This window comes from Arachis ipaensis, chromosome B2 (assembly GCF_059453495.1).
Source record: "Arachis ipaensis isolate K30076 ecotype BB chromosome B2, ASM5945349v1, whole genome shotgun sequence".
Classification (NCBI taxonomy): domain Eukaryota; kingdom Viridiplantae; phylum Streptophyta; class Magnoliopsida; order Fabales; family Fabaceae; genus Arachis; species Arachis ipaensis.
The window spans coordinates 95,842,015-95,865,100 of NC_142437.1; the positions used below are offsets into that span (position 1 = coordinate 95,842,015).

Below are 23,086 nucleotides of genomic sequence, written 5' to 3' on the forward strand. Positions count from 1 at the left end.
GCTGACTCAGCGCGAAGGTAAGGATTCTTTTGTAATTGCTTATGCGTCTAAGACTTTAGACGCTGCTCAATCTAATTACACTACTACTGAAAAAGAGCTTCTTGCTATTGTTTTTGCTCTGGATAAATTCCGAGCCTATTTACTTGGTACTAAGGTAGTAGTGTACTCAGACCATGTAGCTCTAAAATATTTGTTAGCTAAAAAGGAGTCCAAACCAAGGCTAATACATTGGATAATGCTGCTGCAAGAATTTGATTTAGAAATTAAGGATATGAGTGGTAACCAGAATCTAGTGGCAGACCACTTGTGTCGTCTTGAGCACATTAAGGATGACTCCACTCCTATAAATAATACTTTCCCATTTGATAGCTTACATGCAGTATCTGAAGTAGTTCCTTGGTATGCACCTGTAGCTAATTATCTAGTTAGCCACACTTTTCCTCCAAATTTTACTAAGCATCAAAGAGACAAGCTGAAAAGCGAATCCAAATATTATATATGGGATGACCCATATTTATGGAGGTGTGGAGCTGACCAGGTAATTAGACGGTGTGTGCCTCAATTAGAATTCCAGTCCATTTTAGAGGCCTGCCACTCATCTGAGAGTGGAGGACATTTTGGCCCTCAAAGAACAGCTAGAAAAATTCTAGACTGTGGATTCTAGTGGCCTACTCTTTTTAAAGATGCTGTTGAATTTTGTAAATCTTGTTCCCCTTGCCAAAGGTTTGGTAATATATCCAAGAGGGATGAGATGCCTCAACAGATTATGCTTTTCTGTAAAATTTTTGATGTTTGGGGCATTGACTTCATGGGTCCATTTCCAAATTCTAATGGTTACTTTTATATACTGTTAGCTGTAGATTATGTTTCCAAATGGGTGGAAGCAATTCCTACCCGTACTGATGACGCTAACACTGTTGTTTCCTTTGTTAGAAACCATATTATTTGTCGCTTTGGATTACCACGAGCAATCGTGAGCGATCAAGGCACCCACTTTTGTAACAGGAGACTAACAGGATTACTGAAGCGGCATGGGATAATTCACAAAGTAGCAACAGCTTATCATCCCTAGACCAATGGGCAAGCATAAGTCTCTAACAGAGAAATTAAGCGGATTCTGGAGAAGATAGTAAAACCTCATAGAAAGGACTGGAGTGCCAGGCTACAAGATGCACTTTGGGCATATAGAACAGCGTACAAGACACCCATTGGGATGAGCCCCTTCTGCTTAGTATACGGAAAAGCTTGCCACCTTCCAGTACAGGTGGAACACAAGGCTTTCTGGGTCATGATGGAGTGCAACATGAATTTTGAGGAAGCTGGTGCTGAAAGAAAGCTGCAACTAGTAGAATTGGAGAATCTTTATCTAGAAGCATATGACAACTCCAAGCGATACAAAGAGAAGATGAAGGCTGTCCATGACAAGCACATAAAAAGGAGAGAATTCAGACCAGGGGAGTTAGTTCTTCTATATAACTCCAGACTGAGGCTTATGCCAGACAAACTAAGATTAAGATGGGAAGGTCCCTACAGAGTAGAAAAGGCAGAGCCATACAGAATTTTCCACCTGCGTCATCCTTCTAGCTCCAAATTCATCAAGGTCAATGGACATCGCCTAAAGCTTTATCATGGTGAGAAGATGAAGGATCACAAAGAACTAGAGGTTTTCCTCTTGGAAGACCCACCAACAGAAGAAGAATGAGCCTAAAGAGCATCCAACTAAGGACGTAAAAGCAAAGTGCTAGGTGGGAGACAACCCACCATGGTATGATCGTTCCGTTTCAGTCTTAGATTTATTTTACTTTATTTTATTTTTATGGTGTTAATGACTCTTCTTATAATTTCTGCATATAGTCTGCATTCACATTTGCATTCGCATTCAGCATATAAAAAAAATGCACGCGACGCGTCCGCGTCATAGTTGCGTTGGGAAGAAAATAAAATTGAACAGAAAGTCACGCGAAAGTGTGGCTGGAGGCGTGCCTTAGGCACAAACATGCCCACGCGACCGCGTCACCCACGCATCCGCGTCATTCTGAAAAAGAGCCTCCCATGCGTCCGCGTCACCCACGCGAACGCGTGGCCCCAAAAAAATCGACGTAAAGAGGTGTATGGCAGAGAGTTATGATGGAGTTGGGCTAGAATGATGCTAGAAGCACAAGCTCTATCACGCGAACGCGTGCCTCACGCGAACGCGTGCCGTGCACGCGTCCGCGTCATTTTTAAAATATGGCCATTCACGCGATCGCGTCAACCACGCGAACGCGTCACCTTAAATTTTGGAAAAATGCATTTAAACAGAGAGTTGTGCGTATGCGAGGCTGCACTCGCGCCAATAGCACAAAAATCAGGTCACGCAACCGCGTGACCCACGCGTCCGCATCACCTGTTAATTATTACACACCACGCGACCGCGTCACCCACGCATTCGCGTCACATGCGGCGCACAGCTTATCCAGATTAGCCAAATATCTTATCTTTTCTTCCCCAAATCCTAATTTTTCTTATCCTTTCTTATTTCTTTCTTCTCCCTTCTTACCTCTTTACTCTTACTCACTTTTTACTTCCCCCATCCCCTATTTTTCACATCCATTATCAAGGTTCTTTTCTTCTTCCTTCTTTACTTTTTCATTATTATTTTTATTTTATTCATGATTTCTCATTTATTTTTCTTTTTACTTTCATTATCTATATTTTTTTTATTCCTTTAATTGGTGTTAGCAATTTAATTGGGTGATTATTTACTTTTATATTTTGCTTGTGAATTATTATGGAATTGTTTGACAATTAATATTACTCCTTCAAGGGTTGCTTGCATGTTCTATTTTATACTTTCCATAACATATTTACCATGCATGCTAAGTGTTTGTGAAAAAACCCGTATGGCATTGTGCATTATTTTTATATTCCTCTATTCTACTACTCTAATGCCTGCTTTTCACAAAATCTCTTTTATATTTTATTGATTAAATATAATTGTCAATACAAACAGATTGTTAGTTTGAAAGGATTGGTAATCTAACTTGGATATTGAATGCTTGATCTATGCTACTCATGCCTTTGCCAGCATGCCAATAAACATCTTGCATTTAATTGCCATCACATGCACTTGCTATATTTCCATTGATGAACTTTTCACATGTAGTCTAGACCATGTGTTAACGATATTCTTCTTTATCGTGCATTGATTATCACCTATATTATCCACTCCCTTGCTCGAACCCTTAGCTTTACATATTACTTTCTTTTTCCCTTTTCAGGATGGTCACCAAGAAAGGCAAGGAGAAAGCTACTCCCAAACCACCATCAAGGAGAGGAACAAAAAGAGCATTAGTGGCAGAGCCATCTTCAACAGCGGTGAAACCCTCAACAAAACGAACCAAGAGGATCATCAAGGTCGATAAAAAAGAGAAAGCCTTTCCAGCAAAAGACACTGCGCGGTTCATTAATCGCTACTGTGAGCAGATGTTCCCCATCCTAGCAGAGAGGAATTATAACAATGAGTACCTCCTTATCCTCCCGACCAACATTGCTGAATTTGTTGAGCCCCGCATTGAGCGAAGACAATGGAAATTCCTACAGAGACAGCCACGGCAGGTTAATCTTTCATGGGTAGTTGAATTCTACTCTAATTTTCACATGCCTACCATGCAGTCTGTCTATGTCCGTCAGAAGAAAGTCCCCATAACTGAAGAGGCCATTCAACGAGTTTTAGATCTTCCCCCTGCTCCAGAAGGATTGGATGCATTCCAAGAAGCCTCATTCAAACGCCAGACATACCAATTTGACTGGGACGCCGTTCTCAGAGTTATAGCACAACCTGGCAGCAGATGGATCTACGGATACCATCGATCCCGACCTAAGGGCATATTGGCTTCCGCACTCACCTTGGAGGCTCGAGTATGGGCACAAATTATGTCCCATTACGTCTTTTCGAGCACTCACGAGTCCTCCTTCACTGCAGACATGGCTGTTTTACTCTGGTGTATCCTTACAGACCAGCACCTCAATTTACCAAGACACATTCGGCATGCTATGGGACACGTACAAATTGCGGGTAACTTACCTTTCCCCGTCTTGGTTTCAGATCTAGTCTCAGCAGCCGGAGTCTCCTATAGAGCTGGGGACACCAAGGCCATGATTCCACGAGATGATCAATACGTTCCTAACGGGAAGTATATCAGACCTCCAGCAACTACTATCAACCGGAGCACAGAACCAGCAGAAGATATCCCTTCTTCTTCCACATCACAAGCACCTTCAACAAACCAACTGCTCCATCAAATACTTGAGAGGCTAGACCGGCTTGACCGGAAAAGAAAGCAAAGAGAACGCCGTAACAAGCGCAGATTTACATACCTCAAGGAGCTACTTGTTGGTAACCACCCACCTAAAGAAGACCCAGACACCCTGGACTCCACTTTATTTACCAGCATAGGGAGCCATGACGGTCCCGATGGTGGAGATGCTGCTACCAGCCCCCCTTTGTTCCTGACAGATGGCACCGAGGACGGTGCAAAGCTTTAAGTGTGGGGAGGTCGGTCAGTACCTGACTTCCGGAGGTAATTTCTCTTCCCTGACACCAATAAAAAAGGATATTTTATTAATTTTTCTTTTGTTTAGGATAGGATAAATTGCATAGTAATAGGTTAATTGCATACATGTTTTACTTGATTGAAAAATAATAAGTTTCTTTTTAAGACCCTATTTTTGAAAAATTTCACTAATTTAAATCAAAACTTTTGTGTTAAAATTGTTAGAAGTTGTATTTGGAACATAGTTAAAAGCTAAGAACACACAACCCGTAAGACTTGAGCCTAATAACATGGTTACACTATTTAAACATAAATATTATTCTTGTGTGTTTACTTCTCTATGATTGTAATCTTTATTGTGTTCCATCCTATATGTCTAATGTTTAATGTGTTATATGCATGCATATGATTGAGGCCATTACTTATTTAGCTCACTTATCCCAAATAAGCCTACCCTTTCAATCACCTTTGTTAGCCATTTTGAGCCTTTTAAATCCTATTTGTTCTATATTTTACCACATTACTAGCCTTAAGCGGAAAAATAATTAAACACCCCAAATTGAATCTTTGGTTAGCTTAAGATAGAAATTGTGTGTTAATTGAGTATGGGCAGATTGTGGGAACATGGGTTAATAAGGAAATGTATCATGATAAAATAATGGAAATTTGGGTACCTACTCATGTGAAACTAGAAAAATTGAAAATCCATGTACATTGGCAATGTTATGTTTATTTTTATGCTTAAAAAATAAATATAAAAATATAAAAATATAAAATATATATATATATATATATATATATATATAAGTAATTAAGTAATTGAATAAGGGGACAAAATTACCCCAATGCTAAGTCAAGAAAAGCTCCAATGCATATGTGATAAAAATTAAAAGAAAGTTGATGCATGAGTATGTAATGCAAAAGTGGAAAAATTTTGGGTAACTAGGCATGATTCTAGAGTTATATAGAGTGTCTGTATGTTGGGTGAGAGTTTAGGTTAGTCAAAGATTCAATTTATAGCTCACTTAGCCATATATATATACCCTTACCCTTACCTTAGCCCCATTACAACCTTGAAAAGACCTCATGATGTTTGCATTGGGACATTAAATATTGTTGATTGGTTAGGTGAAGAACAAAATTTAGAAAGCATGATTAGAGAAGAGTAGAGTGATTACCCTATACACTAGAGTGACTAGAGTGCACATACACTATCAGTGAGGGTTCAATGCTTAATTCTATGTTCCCTGCTTTCGTGAGCTGTCTTCTTACAATTTTACCTGTTTTTACTATATAATTTGAATTAGTAGGAATTTGATTTATGTTTGTCTTGCAGAACTTATTTACTTTTAACCAAGTAGACAAGAATCATATAGTTGCATTCATATATATAGGTTGCATTGCATTGCATGAGTCTTACATTTTCCTACTCATTTACTTTATCTCCTTAAGCTAAGCATGAGGACATGCTAATGTTTAAGTATGGGGAGGTTGATAAACCATTGTTTTATGATTTATATTGTGTTTAATTGAGTGGTTTTATTAAGTCTTTACCCACTTATTCATATGATTAGCATGATATTACAATTCCTTCCCAAAATTGTTCCAAAGTTGAAAACTTGCTTTCTAGAGATCTTTTAATTATGTATTTTAATTCTCCATTATACCATTCGATGTCGTGATCCGTGTGTTAAGTGTTTCAGGCTTCATAGGGTAGGAATGACTTAGAGAATGAAGAGGAATCTTGCAAAAATGGAAGGAACACAAGAAACTAAGGAGATGACCAGCGAACATTGACGCGAGCGCGTGCCTCACGCGAACGCACAGAATGGAGAAAATCGCAGCGACGCGAGCGCGTGCCTGACGCGAACTCGTGGATTAGAGTCTGCATTATTGACGTGAACGCGTGGACGACGCGAACGCGTGACAAGGAAAATCGCTGAATGACGCGAACGCATGGACGACGCGTATGTGTGACCTGCGCGATCTGCAGAAATAACAGAATACGCTGGAGACAATTTTAGGCCGCGTTTTAACCCAGGTTTTGGCCCAGAAACACATATTAAAGCCAAGGAACATGCAGAAACTCAACACGTATCCACTCACATTCAGACGCAGTCACATACATGATATTAGGATTACTTTTAGTTTTAGATCTGAATCTAGATTCACCTTACATTCATAGTTTATGCTTTTGCTTTGGATTTTGGATGTTGAAGAGTAATCACCTCCGTTGAAGTCACTACTTTAGTTTGTTTCCTTATTCCTTTACTCTTTTCAGTTGTTCATTAATCATATTCAAATAACTATGTTACATTTTGGATTTATTAATATATAGAGTTACTTTTATTTTTAATTAATTTTAAATCTATATTTTATTTCATTTATTTATGTCTTCTTATATTTTTATGAGTATTAAATCCATGTCAATGGAGTATATTTTCTACTTGACATGGGGGTTGATTAAGAGGAGACACTTGAGTTGGAATGCTCAAATGCTTAGTCGAATTGGACGTTGTTGGCTAATTCTGTACCTACTAACGCTAGACCTTCCCAAGGGAGAGGACTAGGATTTGCGGGTAAGAGTTAGCTTAATCACTTGACTTTCCTTTATTTAGTAAGGGTTAACTAAGTGAAAACAACAACCTCTTTACACTACACTTGAGAAGATCCCAACAAGGATAGAACTTCCATTAATAATAATTCTTAGTTTTATTGCTTTAATTTATAATTATTTTAATTACTCATTATCCAACTCAACTTTCTTAAAAATTTCTGATTAATAAATTAGCACTCTTTCCTACAACTCGTTGGGAGACGACCTGGGATTCATACTTCCAGTATTTTTAATTCTAATTTTTGTGACAACCCTTTTTAAATTGATAAGCAGATTTTAGCTGGTCAAGAACTGTACTTGCAACGCATTTCATTTATTAAATTCTTAACTGGTCAATTTCCACCACCATCAGCCCCCAATAGTTGTGTGGAGGAAAATGCATCCCTTGAGACATCTGAGGGATTTCTTGATAAGGGACTTCCGCATGTTTTTATTGAGGTCCATGAGTGGGCTCTCTTGTTTGCTCCATCCTCTTCTTAGTGATGGGCTTGTCTCCTTCAATGAGGATGTCTTCCTTTATGACAATTCCGGCTGAATTGCATAGGTGACAGATGAGAGAAGGAAAGGCTAACCTTGCCAAAGTGGAGGGTTTGTCAGCCACCTTGTATAGTTATAGAGATATGATCTCATGAACTTCTACTTCCTCTCCATTCATGATACTATGGATCATGATAGCTCGGTCCATAGTAACTTCAAACCGGTTGCTAGTAGAAATAATAGAGCGTTGGATGAACTCCAACCATCCCCTAGCCACGGGTTTGAGGTCAGGCCTTCTCAATTGAACCGACTTGCCTCTTGAGTCTCTCTTCCATTGTGCTCCTTCTACACAAATTTCTGTGAGGACTTGGTTCAACCTTTGATCAAAGTTAACTTTTCTAGTGAAAAGGATGAGAATCTTCTCTCATTATTGGCAAGTTGAATGCCAACCTCACAGTTTCCGGACTGAAATCCAAGTATTTCCCCTGAACCATTGTGAGCCAATTCTTTAGGTTCGGGTTCATACTTTGATCATAGTTCTTAGTGATCCATGCATTAGTATAGAACTCTTGAACCATTAAGATTCTGACTTGTTGGATTGGGTTGGTGAGAGCTTCCCAACCTCTTCTTCAAATCTCACGTCGGATCTCCGGATATTCACTCTTTTTGAGCATGAAGGGGACCTTGGAAATCATATTTTTCTTGGCCACAACTTCATAGAAGTGGTCTTGATAGACTTTTGAGATGAATCTCTCCATCTCCCATGACTTGGAAGTGGAAGCAATTGCCTTCCCTTTCCTCTTTCTAGAGGTTTCTTCGGCCTTAGGTGCCATTAATGGTTATGGAAAAACAAAAAGCAGAGTTTTTTCCCACACCAAACTTAAAAGGTTTGCTCATCCTCGAGAAAAAGAAGAAAGAAAGGAGTAGAAGAAGAAGAAATGGAGGAGATAGAGGGGTGGGTTTAAGTGTATATAATGTGTGAAATGAAGGTGGTAAGGAGGAGTATTTATAGGGTAAAAGAGAGAGGGAATTCGTGTGTGAAGGGGTTGGGTTTGGGAGGAAAATAGTTTGAATTTGAATGGTGAGGTAGGTGGAGTTTTATGATGGGTTTTTTTTTTTTTGGGAAGAGTGGATGGATGTGAGTGGTGAAGAGATTATGGGAAGAGGGTAGGATTTGATAGGTGAATGGTGTTTGGAGAAGAGTGTTATGAAAAGGTGTGAAGAGGAGAGGGAGAGGTGGGGTAGGTGGGGATCCTATGGGGTCCACAGATCCTGAGGTTTCAAGGAATTCTGCTCCCTGCACCTTTCTGGCATTTAAACGCCCTCTGTGTGCCATTTCTAGCGTTTAACGCCAACGCTGCTACCTTTTCTGGCATTAAACGCCAAGTTGATGCCCCTTTCTGGCATTTAACGCCAGCCAGACACCCTTTTCTGGCATTAAACACCAGTCTGTCTGCCATTTCTGGCGTTAAACGCAAGTCTATCTACCAATTCTGGCATTTAACGCCTAGAATGCTGCCAGACTAGGCGTTAAACGCCCATTCTGCTATCCTTGTTGGCGTTTAAACGCCAGTAAGCCTGTCCTCCAAGGTGTGCTATTTTTGATGATGTTTTTTATTTCGCTTTAATTTTGCAGTTGTTTTTATGACTTCACATGATCATCAACCTAAAGAAAACATAAACTAACAATGGAAAATTAAATGGGAAAGTAATTAACATAGATAAATAAGATTGGGTTGCCTCCCAATAAGCGCTTCTTTAATGTCAATAGCTTGACAGTGAGCTCTTAGAGAGCTTCACAAAGACTCAGAGCTTAATGGTGGCCTCCCAACACCAAACTTAGAAGTTGAGTGTGGGGCTCTGTTTGACTCTGTAGTGAGAGAAGCTTTCCATGCTTCCTTTCCATGGTTACAGAAGAAGATCCTTGAGCCTTAAACACAAGGTAGTCCTCATTCAATTGAAGGACTAACTCTCCTCTGTCCATATCAATCATAGCTCTTGCTGTGGCTAGGAAGGGTCTTCCAAGGATAATGGATTCATCCTCTTCCTTTCCAGTGTCTAGGATTATGAAATTAGCAGGGATGTAAAAGCCTTCAACCTTCACTAAGGCATCCTCTACCAGTCCATAAGCCTGTTTCATTGATTTGTCTGCCATCTCTAGTGAGATTCTTGCAGCTTGTACCTCAAAGATCCCTAGTTTCTCCATTACAGAGAGTGGCATGAGGTTTATTCCTGATCCCAAGTCACACAGAGCCTTCTCAAAGGTCATGGTGCCTATGTTACAGGATATTAAGAACTTTTCGGGATCCGGTTTCTTCTGAGGTAATTTCAGTTGAACCAAAGCATTCAGTTCATTGATGAGCAATGGAGGTTCATCCTCCCAAGTCTCATTACCAAATATCTTGGCATTCAGCTTCATGATTGCTCCTAGATATTGAGCAACTTGCTCTTCAATAATATCTTCATCCTCATCAGAGGAGAAATACTCATCAGAGCTCATGAATGGCAACAGTAAGTTCAGTGGAATCTCTATGGTCTCTGTATGAGTCTCAGATTCCTTTGGTTCCTCATTAGGGAACTCCTTAGTGGTCAGTGGACGTCCAACAAGGTCTTCCTCACTGGAAACCACTGCCTTTTTGCTCTCTCCAGGTTCGGCCACTTTGGTTATAGTTATGGCCTTGCACTCTCTCTTGGGATTCTCTTCTGTATTGATTGGTAGAGTACTAGGAGGGATTTCAGTAACTCTTTTACTCAGCTAACCCACTTGTGCCTCCAAATTTCTGATGGAGGACCTTGTTTCAGTCATAAAACTGAGAGTGGTCTTAGATAGATCAGAGACTATGGTTGCTAAGTCAGAGAGGCTCTGCTTAAAATTCTCTATCTGTTGCTCAGAAGATGATGGAAAAGGCTTGCTATTGCCAAACCTATTTCTCCCACCATTATTATTATTGAAGCCTTGATTAGTCTTCTGTTGATCCTTCCATGAAAAATTAGGATGATTCCTCTATGAAGGATTATAGGTGTTTCCATAGGATTCTCCCATGTAATTTACCTCTTCCATTGCAGGATTCTCATGGTCATAAGCTTCTCCTTCAGAGGAAGCTTCTTTGGTACTGCCAGATGCAGCTTGCATTCCAGTCAGATTCTGAGAAATCATATTGACTTACTGAGTCAATATTTTATTCTGAGCCAATATGGCATTCAGAGTATCAATCTCAAGAACTCCTTTCTTCTGAGCCATCCCATTATTCACAGGATTTCTTTCAGAAGTGTACATGAACTGGTTATTTGCAACCATTTCAATGAGTTCCTGGGCTTCTGGTGGGATTTTCTTCAGATGAAGAGATCCACCAGCAGAGTGGTCCAATGACATCTTGGACAATTCAGACAGACCATCATAGAATATACATAAGATGCTCCATTCTGAAAGCATGTCAGAAGGACACCTTCTGATCAATTGCTTGTATCTTTTCCAAGCTTCATAGAGGGATTCACCTTCCTTCTGTCTAAAGGTTTGAAATTCCACTCTAAGCTTGCTCAACTTTTGAGGTGGAAAGAATTTGGCCAAGAAAGCATTGACCAACTTTTCCCAAGAGTTCAGGCTTTCTTTAGGTTGTGAGTCCAACCATATCCTAACTCTGTCTCTTACAGCAAAGGGGAAAAGCATAAGTCTGTAGACTTCGGAATTAACCCCATTGGTCTTAACAGTGTCACAGATTTACAAGAATTCACCTAAGAACTGATGAGGATCTTCCAATGGAAGTCCATGAAACTTGCAATTCTGCTGCATTAGATTTTATTTTCCCCTTGTCGTTTATTGTTTTGGTTTTTAGAGGGGTAGGATTTGTAGTTGAGGATCATTGATTAAGTTTATGTATATAATGCTATGTGGATATATATATCTTTGTGATTAAGTAAGTAAAAGTAAAAACTATTTTGTTTCGTTAATTAAAGATTCGGTTCGTATTCATGAAGACTCAATATTAAATAAAGATAGTATATAATAAGAAGGTTTAGAGGTAAATAACGCCTGAAATTTTGGTACGATTTTTTTTTTTCTGTATCCATCCTTCTTTTCTTTCTTTGTAGTTTTATTTTGGCTTTATTAATTATTCACTATCATTAGATTTTGTTTTTAATTTCTCAAAATAATTTTTTTTCTTTGCACTCAATTCTACTTTGCACATTTTAATCTATTTTTTTATTTTATTATTATTTTGTTGTTTCATATAATATGAAATCAAATGCTCCCCCTTTTTTGTTCGATTTATGTTTGAATTATGTTATTTTATGATGTTATTTTAACTCTTTCATACTTTTAAATTTGTTAAATATTTTTTTATTTTTCTTATTCGTATAATCATATATATTTAATTTGTCGTCAAAGAGTATAAACATAATGATCTGTCACCTTATAATTCGGTCTTTAATGTGCATTATGAGTCATAACTCGATTTTATTTGCTTTCATTTTAAGTTTGTAACGGATGATCTTAATAATCATTATTGTGACTTAATGACCAACGGTCATAACATCAACTATATTCATCAACTCTATGCCTATAAAAGGCACCGATTTCTAAATCTCAAAAAGAGACACACATGATAAATTCTATTTCATATTTAACATTTTATAATCATAGAATTCTTATATCTCTTAAACACTTATAGACTTGAGCGTCAAAGTGTCTTTTGCAGGTATCTACCCACTGTGTTCTTTGACGTCCGAGTTATTCTCACTCCATTAAAGAAAAGACGTATTACAACAGTGCAAGAGACGAGCTATATCTCAGAAGTTCATCCACACAAGAACAATTGGCGCTGTCTGTGGGGACGAGTAAAATAATTCCTACTCCCCTTAGGTTCATAAAATTTGATTTACATTCAAAATTTTGAACCAATCTCAACAATCTTGTTTAAGATTTTGTTTAATACCTCTTAATTTTAATCTATCGTAACTTTTTATAAAGTGTGTATTTTATACATTCGAATTACTTCACTTTTACGTATCATAATATTTAACATCTCATAATCGATGAATGAACCAATCCGAGAAGAAAGTCGGTTTTCAATCAATTCGAGCACAAACTTACTTATCAATTTTGTTTACTTTTTTAAAGTTCTCTATTTACACAAGTAAAATTATATATTTTATTCAACATACTTTTGCATTTATATTTTGTGTGACTAATATTTACTAATTTATTAGTTATATTCAAACTTCAATATATGTTCTATACTTTATGCTATTAAATTTTATGTTACTATTTGTTCAATGCAGAAAGTTAAGCAAAAAATAGTTACAAACATGCAAATTTGTTATTTTTGCATAAGAAATATACTTCATAGTTAAACAAAATTTATTATATCATTAAATGACTAATTATTTTATTGCTTTATTAACAAGTTAATGCAGATTCTACGAAATAAAATTCAAATACTAACAAATAAAATTAAATAATTCACATTTGACATATATGACATTCATATATGCCATCTTTTTTTCTACAATTATCAACTTTCAAGGTATATTTTTCTACTTTGAACTCTTTTACTTTTACAATATATATCAATATATGTTGCGACTTTGTACATATTCATTTTCTTAATTTATCTTATTCATGTCATTTGATCTTCACTATAAATTGTAAATATTCAATAACTAATTGCTTTGAGCGCAAAATTCATCAATAAGCTTGAGGGCTGGAAAAATTCCCAAGACAATTAACCATTATATCCTCAGATCATACAATCGATTCCGCCAATGGATATCTATTTCTGAACTTTTCAGTTCACATACAATCAAATGCTATATGCATGTCATGAAAAATTGTTCTTAAGTGAAAAAGTATCCCCACACAATTATCTTCAATGAATAACTCTTGCCACTCAATTATTTTTTGAATAAGTGCCGACATAATAACCCGATTAAGATTGGGGGCTCACCATATCATTATTCACTTATATTTTTACCGAGTTATAACTCATTTAATTTTCTAAGCTTAGTTTGGATTATATGATCGACAGACAAAAGCTTGCTGGGGGCTGTGATATGTCACCTTATAACTCGGTCTTTAATGTGCATTATGAAACATACATTGACTTTATTTGCTTTTGTTCTAAGTTTATAATGGATGATTTAATAACCATTATTCTGACTTAATGACCAACGGTCATAATATCAACTCTATTCATCAACCCTATGCCTATAAAAAGTACCCATTTCTATATCTCAAAAAGGACACATATGATAAGTTCTATTTCATGTTTAACATTCTATAATCATAAAATTCTTATACCTCTTAAATACTTACTGACTTGAGCGTCGTAATACCTTTTGCAGGTATCTACCCACTGTATTTTTTGACGTCCGAATTCTTTTCACTCCATTAAAAAAAAGACGTATTATAGCAATGCAAGAAACGAATTATACTTCAAAAGTTCATCCATACAAAAACACATAGCTTCTTCAATTTTAATTTCTTATCTATATTCTGTTATTGTATTATAATTATGTCATCTAATAAAGGAATAATATATAATATAGGTGTTTGCCTTATCCAATTCAGAAAAGCTCATATTTTAGTCATTTCACTCATAATTATGCTAGTGTATTAATTGTAGCATGATAATTGTATCAATAAAATAAGATATACACAAACCAGATGAATTAGTGAAAAATAAACTTAAAAAATTATAACAAAAATATAAATTGAATAAGAAAGTTTTCATATATTCGTAAGAATATCTACCCTAATTATTTAGCAAACATGATAGCAGAGATTCAAACGAGGAAAGAATTAAAAAGTGTGCATGATTCATGCATTTATGTTGTAAATAAATTTTTGTTAGAATGATTTTAAACCAATGGTTTATTGGACCAATTTCATTTTACTTGATTATCAAAATTACTTGATTATGTTATGGTACAGAATATAATTAGATAAATTGGTTAAGAATTACCAAAATAACTATATTAAGATATCACTTAGAAAACAATAAGACTTGAGTTCTAATAGATATTCATGCATGATATTTGTTTCACGTTAATTTATTACAACAGCACGATATTAAGATGGAGGACACATATTATTCAAATCCTGCATAGTGCATGGTAGTATACTCCATGCGGTTGTACGGCAACTATGTGTGCTTCGGTTTGCACCATAAATAGCAGCCGGGATAGAACGGAATTACCAAGCAACAGTTCCGAACTTTACCTGTGAAGTGTCAAAACATATCCAAGATTTAGTCTCACCAACATCATTATTGTATGCTATGGCGTCTAAAAGTATAGTATTTAATTACTAAAAAATAAAATGATTAATATTTATTTTAAAAATATAAAAATTAATAAAATTATACAAAATTTAAACACTAAATAACAAGTACCATAAAATTGGTCATATCATTATTAACGGCATTAGAAACTAGTGAGCAACGTTGCCAAGTTATATAGGACAAAAAAAAAATTAAAAGAACCAATACTTTTTATTAATATTAATCAATATTTTATTTTTATATTTTTATTTCACATTTGAGAACCGCCACTTTAAACTGGCTATATTCCTAGCTAGTTTTCAGTTGTGACTATAAATAAAAACTCAAATAATTAAAATATGTTTTTTGTTTTAAAGTTTATAATTTTTTAAAAATATTATAATGTTTATTTTTATTTAATTTTATTTTTTATATTTTTATGTGTTAGAATTATACTGGATATTAATTCCATCTAGAACATTAAAAACAAAATTAAAAACGTTTAATGATAAATTTGACACATAAAAAAATATCAAAAACAAAATTAAATAAAATTAAAAAATTATAAATGTTAGGAACATAAAATATATTTTGTGACCCATTTATGACAACGATGACTAAAAAAGAGAAAAGAAACTGTAAAATAGGACGATCTCAAAAGGAAACTCATGATCCTGCTAGCTAGCTACCATGCATGCTAGTAATGAGAACATCAATTTAAAATGGAAAAGTATAGGGTACCAATATATTATCTGCTAACTTCTGCCAACTCTTATTTATAATTGTGTTTTATAGAAGTGTGTTCGTGGATGTGTCTAATAATTAATATATTTTAAATACATATATAAAGAGACACATCCAGAAAATATATCTATAAAGACACTTCTATTAAATTCAGCTATAAAAAAGATATTTTTATTAGACACATCCACTAACACATTTCCATGAAACACAATTATAAATAAGAGTTGGCAGAAGTTGGCAATATGCTATTGGTAACGTAGCGGAACCGATTTAAAATATATGAATGTGTGCATATGTGATATTAGGACTTTACCATCAATTTTATTACTGTTATCATGAAATTTGGCATGCTTATTCGTTGGTGTAGCATCTGTATTATTGGCATTTGCTTCTGGAATAGTTCTGGATATCACAGATGCCACGAGTATGAGGCATGAGAAAGCAAAAACCAAAGCTTCTTTTCTAGCCATTTTCACTTGAAATTTTTCTTTTTCTCTCAACTTTGTTCCTTGTGTTTTTTATTCGCATGATTTCTTTTCTTTGTAAACCTTTAGTATTTATAATATGACTATCTAATATAAAACTTTATAGTGTATTCAACTATTTGGTGAGAAATTTTTATAGAATGTTTAACTAATGTATGGTAACAACATATGGTAACATAGCACATAAAATGATGGTCCAAATAATTTTTTTGATTTAATTTGTTTCTATATAATCATTATTGTTATTAAATGCTTTTTATATGGAGCGGTGTGGTGAGCACAAAGAGAACTATTAAATGCTTTTTATTTGAGTCCATATATTATCATTATTGCTATTAAATTTATCCTTCTCATACGGATTGACGTCACCATGATTCACCATTCAAATTCAAATGAATTCTATCTTTATTCATCATATTAGAAGAGAAAGAAAAATTTATCTATTTGATTTAGTATGTGTAAGACTCAGATTTTAGAAACTAGATTATGATGTTTATTTATAATTAAAAAAATTAATTTAATTATCTACAGGTTTTATTAAATTAATATTTATTTAAAATTAAATTTATAAATTAATAATAAAATAATATTTTAAAGATAATTATTTTTATATTTAATTTAATTTTTAATTATTATTTCATCTTTTTATTTCTATTAAAATTACTATACTACTTTAATTTAATCTTAAAATTTCCAAAACAAACTCTAACTTCTATTACAAACCCTAATCCTAACTACACACTCACGCTCTCACTCCCATTCACACACAGTCGCCATCCCCTCACCATACACACCCACATACGGAAAGAAAGAAAAGAGAGGGAGAGCTCGAGAGAGTGAAGGAACAGAGAAGCTAAGGAAGAAGAGGAGGAGGGAGAAGGAGCCCACACCGGCGGCACTGGAGCTCGCCGTCACCGTTGACGTTATCGAGAGGAGGAGGAGCATGACCGCCACGAGGAGCCACTGTCATCGTCATCCCCGCGGGCTGCCACTGTGTGCGCCATCCTCGCCGTCCAATCCACGGAGCCACGAGCTCGCGTCGCCGTCGCGAGCTGAACGCCATCATCGCCGTCATTGTGGCTGGAGGCATGGAGGTTTGTGAAGAGAGAGAAGATGTGCGAGGAAAGAGCGAGAGAGAAAGAGCGCTCATGCTGCCATGTGCCGTCGCCGCTGTTTGGGTCGCGATAGTCAAAGCAGCCACCGTTGGAGTCCCCTGGAGCTGCCGCTGCTCTATTCTTGGTCCCTTTTTGTGTGGTAAGTTATTTTGCTCAGAAGACTCTTTTAGTCGTTATTCCGATATATATTGCTGAGATTTTTGTGACGTTATCACAATAGAGTTGAGTTTCGGTTCTTGCATGTCGCGTTTAGAGTTGCTGTTGTTATTGCAGAAGCGTTATGGAGCTGTGGTTATGACTACCGCTGTTGCGAGCCAGTTGAAAGAGGGGTTTTGACGCATTTTATGACTTTTGAATTTTGACAATTCGAGGTAGGGAATTTTTCTTAAACTCATCATTTTACTTTCAAGAATTGTTACAAGTCCATATTAATACAAAAAATATATTTTTATGATTTCGTAAGTCTTATGGATTGAACTGAGTTGCTTTGAATGAATGTAATTGCTTGCCTGGTTGATTTATTGATCGATTGAAATGATTTAGTTGGATTTTGTGCTTGGTTTGAAGTTGTTATGATAATGGTTGGTTGTAGTTATTTCTGATTATTGAGACCAAATGTTTGCTGTAAATTTAGTTATGTTAATTTCTTTGCTTTGGGTATTGGATTGAAAATGATTTGATATTTGAGAACTATTTAATTATTGAAAATGATTTGATATTTGGGAATGGTTTGATTATTGAAAATAATTTGATATTTGATAATGGTTGAGAAGGGCTTGAGGGATGTTTGGATAGGACTCGAGAAGGGTGGTAAAGTTTAAATTTTAGAGGAGATGCTACTGAAATTTTTATGAGAATTTAAAAGTTTTATTTTGGTTAATTTGTATGAAGAATTATTTTATTTGAATTTGATTTAACTAAAGAAAAAAAGTATGATTTGGGGTGTTTTAGCAAACTTTAAAGTGATTATTAAAGAACAAATGGTTATGTTGTTTCAGTTAAAGATTTTGAATTGCAAATAGGATGATTTTTGAGTCCTTTGAAGGAGTTTTAAACTTAAAAAGGTTTTGAAATTAGTTTGGAATTTTTGGTTTAGCAAACATGAGGATTTAACTTGCTTTTCAAAACAATGAATTTGATTTGGCGCAACAGAATGTTTTAAACTTAGGAAGGAAGTTAAAAGTAATTTTGGATACTTGGTTAAAATCAAAAGTGATTTAAGAGTTATGCTTTTGGGTCTTTCAAATGAAATTGAATAAATGAATTATTGAAGTTAATTTGGGACTTTTGATTTGGTGAAAATGAGTTTTATGAAAGAAAGATGGATTTAACTTGCTTTTTTAACGAGATTTGAGATTTGAAATACTTGGGTAAGATGTAAGGGTTGTGGCTTAGTCCAAATTGCTCCGGGTTAAGATTTTAAAGGATTATGGTTTTGAATATGATCGGGAACATTTTTGGAATTTGATTTTTGTTTGGCAAGGACAGTGGTCTTATCCCGCTTGCGTGTTTGAGATTGAAAATTATTATTGATTAGCAAGGACAGTGGTCTTATCCTGCTTGCGTGATTGACATCCCAAGAGAAGGTAACAAGGCACTTTCCCTCTGAGACCAGCTTGTGATAAGCTTGAAATGTTCCTCTTGGAGATGTGGTGGGTCGTTCCACCCATGTTCTCTCTGATTGCAATGTGACAGGGCACTCTCCCTCTGAGACCGGAATATTTTTCCTCCTGGGGATGCACAACAGAGAGACCATGTCCGGGTTAGCTACCAAATGTGTCAAGTTCTGGCAATTTAACCGACACGTGAGCACATGACCAGTAGGACAGGCATGCATCATACTGTATTTCTTTGCTACTGTTTGGGTGTGCTTAAGTGTTTTGGTTTTCCTATCTGATAAATTCTATCTAACTGTTAATTGTAGTACTTGCTGTAGTTATTTTTTGATTGTGTTTACCTTGCACTGTTTGATGCCTGTGATTGATTCTGTTTTGAGACTGAGTATTGGTAATGAATTGATGATAGTGTGGTTGGTTATGTTTGGGCTAGAGCTGTTGTTGGTTGGGTTTGGGCTTGAGGCACTGATTGGTAAGTGAGGTATGTATTGTTCATGTTATTGAGATTGAAATTCTTATAAGTGAAAGATGAATTTGAATTGTCGGATAATTATTTGTTGTGAGACCGTGTAGTTAGGTTTTCACCCTCTACAGACTTCTCTTTTCAGGACAGATGAGGAAGCTCACCGAAGTTTTTGCTAAGTTCTTAGCTATGCTGTTTTTATTTGTATATATAAGTTATAGTTTTCCCTTGCCTGCATTATTATATTCTTGAAGCAGGGATAGGAGTCGTGATTATAATGATATGTATGTGTATAATATTTGTAAGTTACTTGTGTAAGAAGTTTTGTATATATGTATATGCATGTTTGTATGAAGTAAAAAAAATAGTGATACAGTTTCAAGTTTGAAAGGCTCATATCTTATTATTAAACATATGATTGTTGTCATAATGCCCTCACTATTAGAGTGGCGCAGCCGGAAGCGTGACATTTTGGTAGTAAGGTTGTTACAACATGTGTTTGGATTAATGTTTGTAAATGAATATTGATATGAATTGTTCATACCTGAAGGAAGGTTTCTGAACTTGAGTAATAGGGATCCTGATCGACGTCGAGTTAGAACTAGGTCGGGATGGAAACCTGCAAAATACTCTGATGCTTATGTTAGTTGTAAACCCCGCTAAATTAGTAAATAATTAGTCAATAAATTGAATTTTAATAAGGAAAATTAGAAATAAAAATATTATATTAAAATAGGATAGAGCTCTTTAAAACGAGAATTTTGACACTAATTTCGAATAATTTAGCCCAAGATTGGGCCGAACGGGCAAAACTGGTTGAACCAGGACCAAAATGGGCCCAAAACCCAACCGAACCCATCCATTAAGTAATAACACAGCTTTCTCTTTCCCTTCTCTTCCTCGTTCACTCTTCAAAACATTAGGGAAGGAAGGAGAGAGCTTCCCAACCCTTGCTCCCTTCTAGTTATCATATCTTGCCCCACCGAGCTCCAATCGCCGCACTGTTCGCGGTCACGCAACCACCGCGTCGAGTTCTACGATTCTTTTGGATCAATTTCATAGGTAAGTTACAATCTCATCTCAGTATCTCCATCCCCCTTTTATTTCCAAAATTGTGAGCATCTATGTTGAGTTTTGTTGAATTTTGGTATTCTAGGTTCGATTTAGCTTGCGGAGCTTATCGGGCTTGGATTGTTTTGTTTGTGGGTATGGTAAGGACCACTAACCCTAGTCAATTTCTTGATTTAGTGAATTAGATATTGAAATTGGATATGTATGTATGGTATATGTGAACTAGGTGTACATATGTATATTGGAACTTGAATCATGGGCATTGAAAGCTTGATAAAAGAGTAGTGCTAAGGCTTTGTTGAATTTGGACTAGTGGGGCTGTGTGTGTGTGCCTTTGGTGTTTTACCTTGATCAATACATGAAAAGCGACCAATGTATGGTTTAGGTTTCACGTATTTAATATGTAATGTTCTGTGAAAACTTAAGATAGATGACCATAGGATAAATTGGAACGTATGTGTATATTTATTGCTTAGTGCCCTTGATAAGAGGTATGTTTTGGTTTGGTGCTTGTTGACTGGATGATAACTGATGCATTGATGATTAAAGACTTGAGGACATGAATATATATATATATATATATATATATATATATATATATATATATATATATATAAGTTTTGAATTGGAGAATTATGATTTTGTTGGTGTATTTGGGAAGTTATGTATGATATTGTTGATTTGAGGTATGGTATATTATGGTGACTGTTGTGGTGTTGAGGAAGATGTGCTTGTCAATGAATTGCAGGTTTGGTATTGAATTGAGAGTGGTTTTAATGAAAATGAGGTTTTGAAGCTTTTGTGAAATTAGGTTTTTGGCTGAATTTGGTGACCCATAACTTGGCTTTTCGAACCTCCAAATGATTTCAAACTTGTTTTGTATGAAAATTGATTCCGTGAAGTTTACGCCGTTCGAATAACGGATGAAAAATGTTTTAAAACAAAAAAGTTATGCTCGTCGAAAGTTTGCGGTTTAAAGTGGAAAATCTGCAGGATTCAGACTTAGTAAAAATTTTTGGAAAAAAGTACACTCACGCGTATGCGTCACCCACGCGTACGCGTGACATGAGACTTTTGCGTATGTGAATAAGCCCATGCGTACGCATAATGAGCTAAATTTGCATATCCACGCGTACGCGTGGCCGACGCGTTCGCGTGCCATGGGGTTTATGCGTACGCAAGTTTCTCATACACGACTATGTGCTTCTGCTTGGCGCATAAACGTACGCGTAATCAGAGGATGCGTACGTGCCTTGGCCTAAACGCGTACCGACGCGTACTAATGACCCACACATATGCGTGGCCTTGTTTTTCTACAAAACTAGATTTTGAGTTTTTAAACCAAATTTTCAACTTCTAAACTTCTATTTTCATTCTTTTAGATTCAAATCATAGTATGAAATCTAGTATTAAGATGGAGATAGGAAATTGAGATAACTTGAGGGTGAAGTAAAGTAGAAAAAGTGGTAAAGCAAGTATGGAAATGAGTATAATTGGAGTATATATGATATTATGGCATGTATGATATGATTTTGCAAAGATTACAATGATTATGAATATTGTTTTGGCATTATATACTCAATTGATCTGAGATACGAGTTTCTTGGGTAAAGTACTATGGCTTGCCACCACGTGTTCCAGGTTGAGACTCAATACTCTGTTGACCCTGCGACGTAAAATATGACCGAGCACTCTAAATTCTCGGGAAGGTTGACCCCCACTGAGCAATTTATAGCATGATAAAAATCTATGCATAGACTCTTGGGGATGCGCGTCAGGGAACAGTCCATGGTTTAGCAAACCGGACTTGTCAGGTTGACTTGATAACCGACAGATGAGCCTCATCAGCCATAGGACAGGCATGCATCATGTGCATATTACTTGAATTACTTATTGTGCATTATCTCAGTGTGCCTAAATGTATTTTCTATACTAAATACGTAATTGTTATCTGCAGTATTTGTACTCTACTTGTGTTTGTCTGTATCTGATTAACTATCTGTGATATGCCATTGAAGATGGAAGAACGGAGGAGAGGGTGAAAGATATAGAGTTAAGGTTAAGTTAAGTTAGAATAAGAGAGTACTGAGATACCACCTTCTATTGTTTTATGTTAAATACTTTTAAGTTTTATAATCTGAGTGTCGGCGTTCTAGGATTGTCTCTGGCATTCTCAGGGCCTTACATCTTATATGCGTGGCACCTTTACCATGTTGAGAACCTCCGGTTCTCACCCCATAATGTGTTGTTATTTTCAGATGCAGGTCAAGAGGCTCCTCACTAGGCGTCTAGACTTTTGAGGCAGAATGGTTCCTGGGTTCTTTTGATATTTAGTTTATGTACATATGTACTTAGCTTTCTCTCTAAGAAACTTGTTTATTTTGTCCCTCTTAGAGGTTTAAGGAGAGTTAAGGTTTTATCTTTGTATTTTGGGTATCTTGGGATACGTATATATATATATGTAAATATTCTCTGACCAGCCTTGGCTTTGCAGGCTGAGTTAGGAGCTAGTTATTCTGTATTCTTGGCTATCTATCCACTCTTTTGCTTTATTACATCTATGATCTTTAGGTTTCTTAGCACGCAAGTAATTCCGTTTCCTGAGCGTTGCGCTTTTTATTTTGTGATTTTGTTTTACCCATTTTTCAAGGCTCCTAGTATATTATATTTTTCTGCTATTATATGTATATATTTTATTTTAGAG

At 35.9% G+C, this 23,086-nt stretch overlaps 1 non-coding gene across 1 annotated transcript; it reads left to right on the forward strand.

Moving 5' to 3' along the window:
• Window positions 1-11,056: 11,056 nt before the first annotated feature.
• Window positions 11,057-11,164, forward strand: LOC148574922 (small nucleolar RNA R71). Its single transcript, XR_015906042.1, has one exon. It is a non-coding gene; the product is annotated as a small nucleolar RNA R71 (small nucleolar RNA).
• The last annotated feature ends 11,922 nt before the right edge of the window (window positions 11,165-23,086 follow it).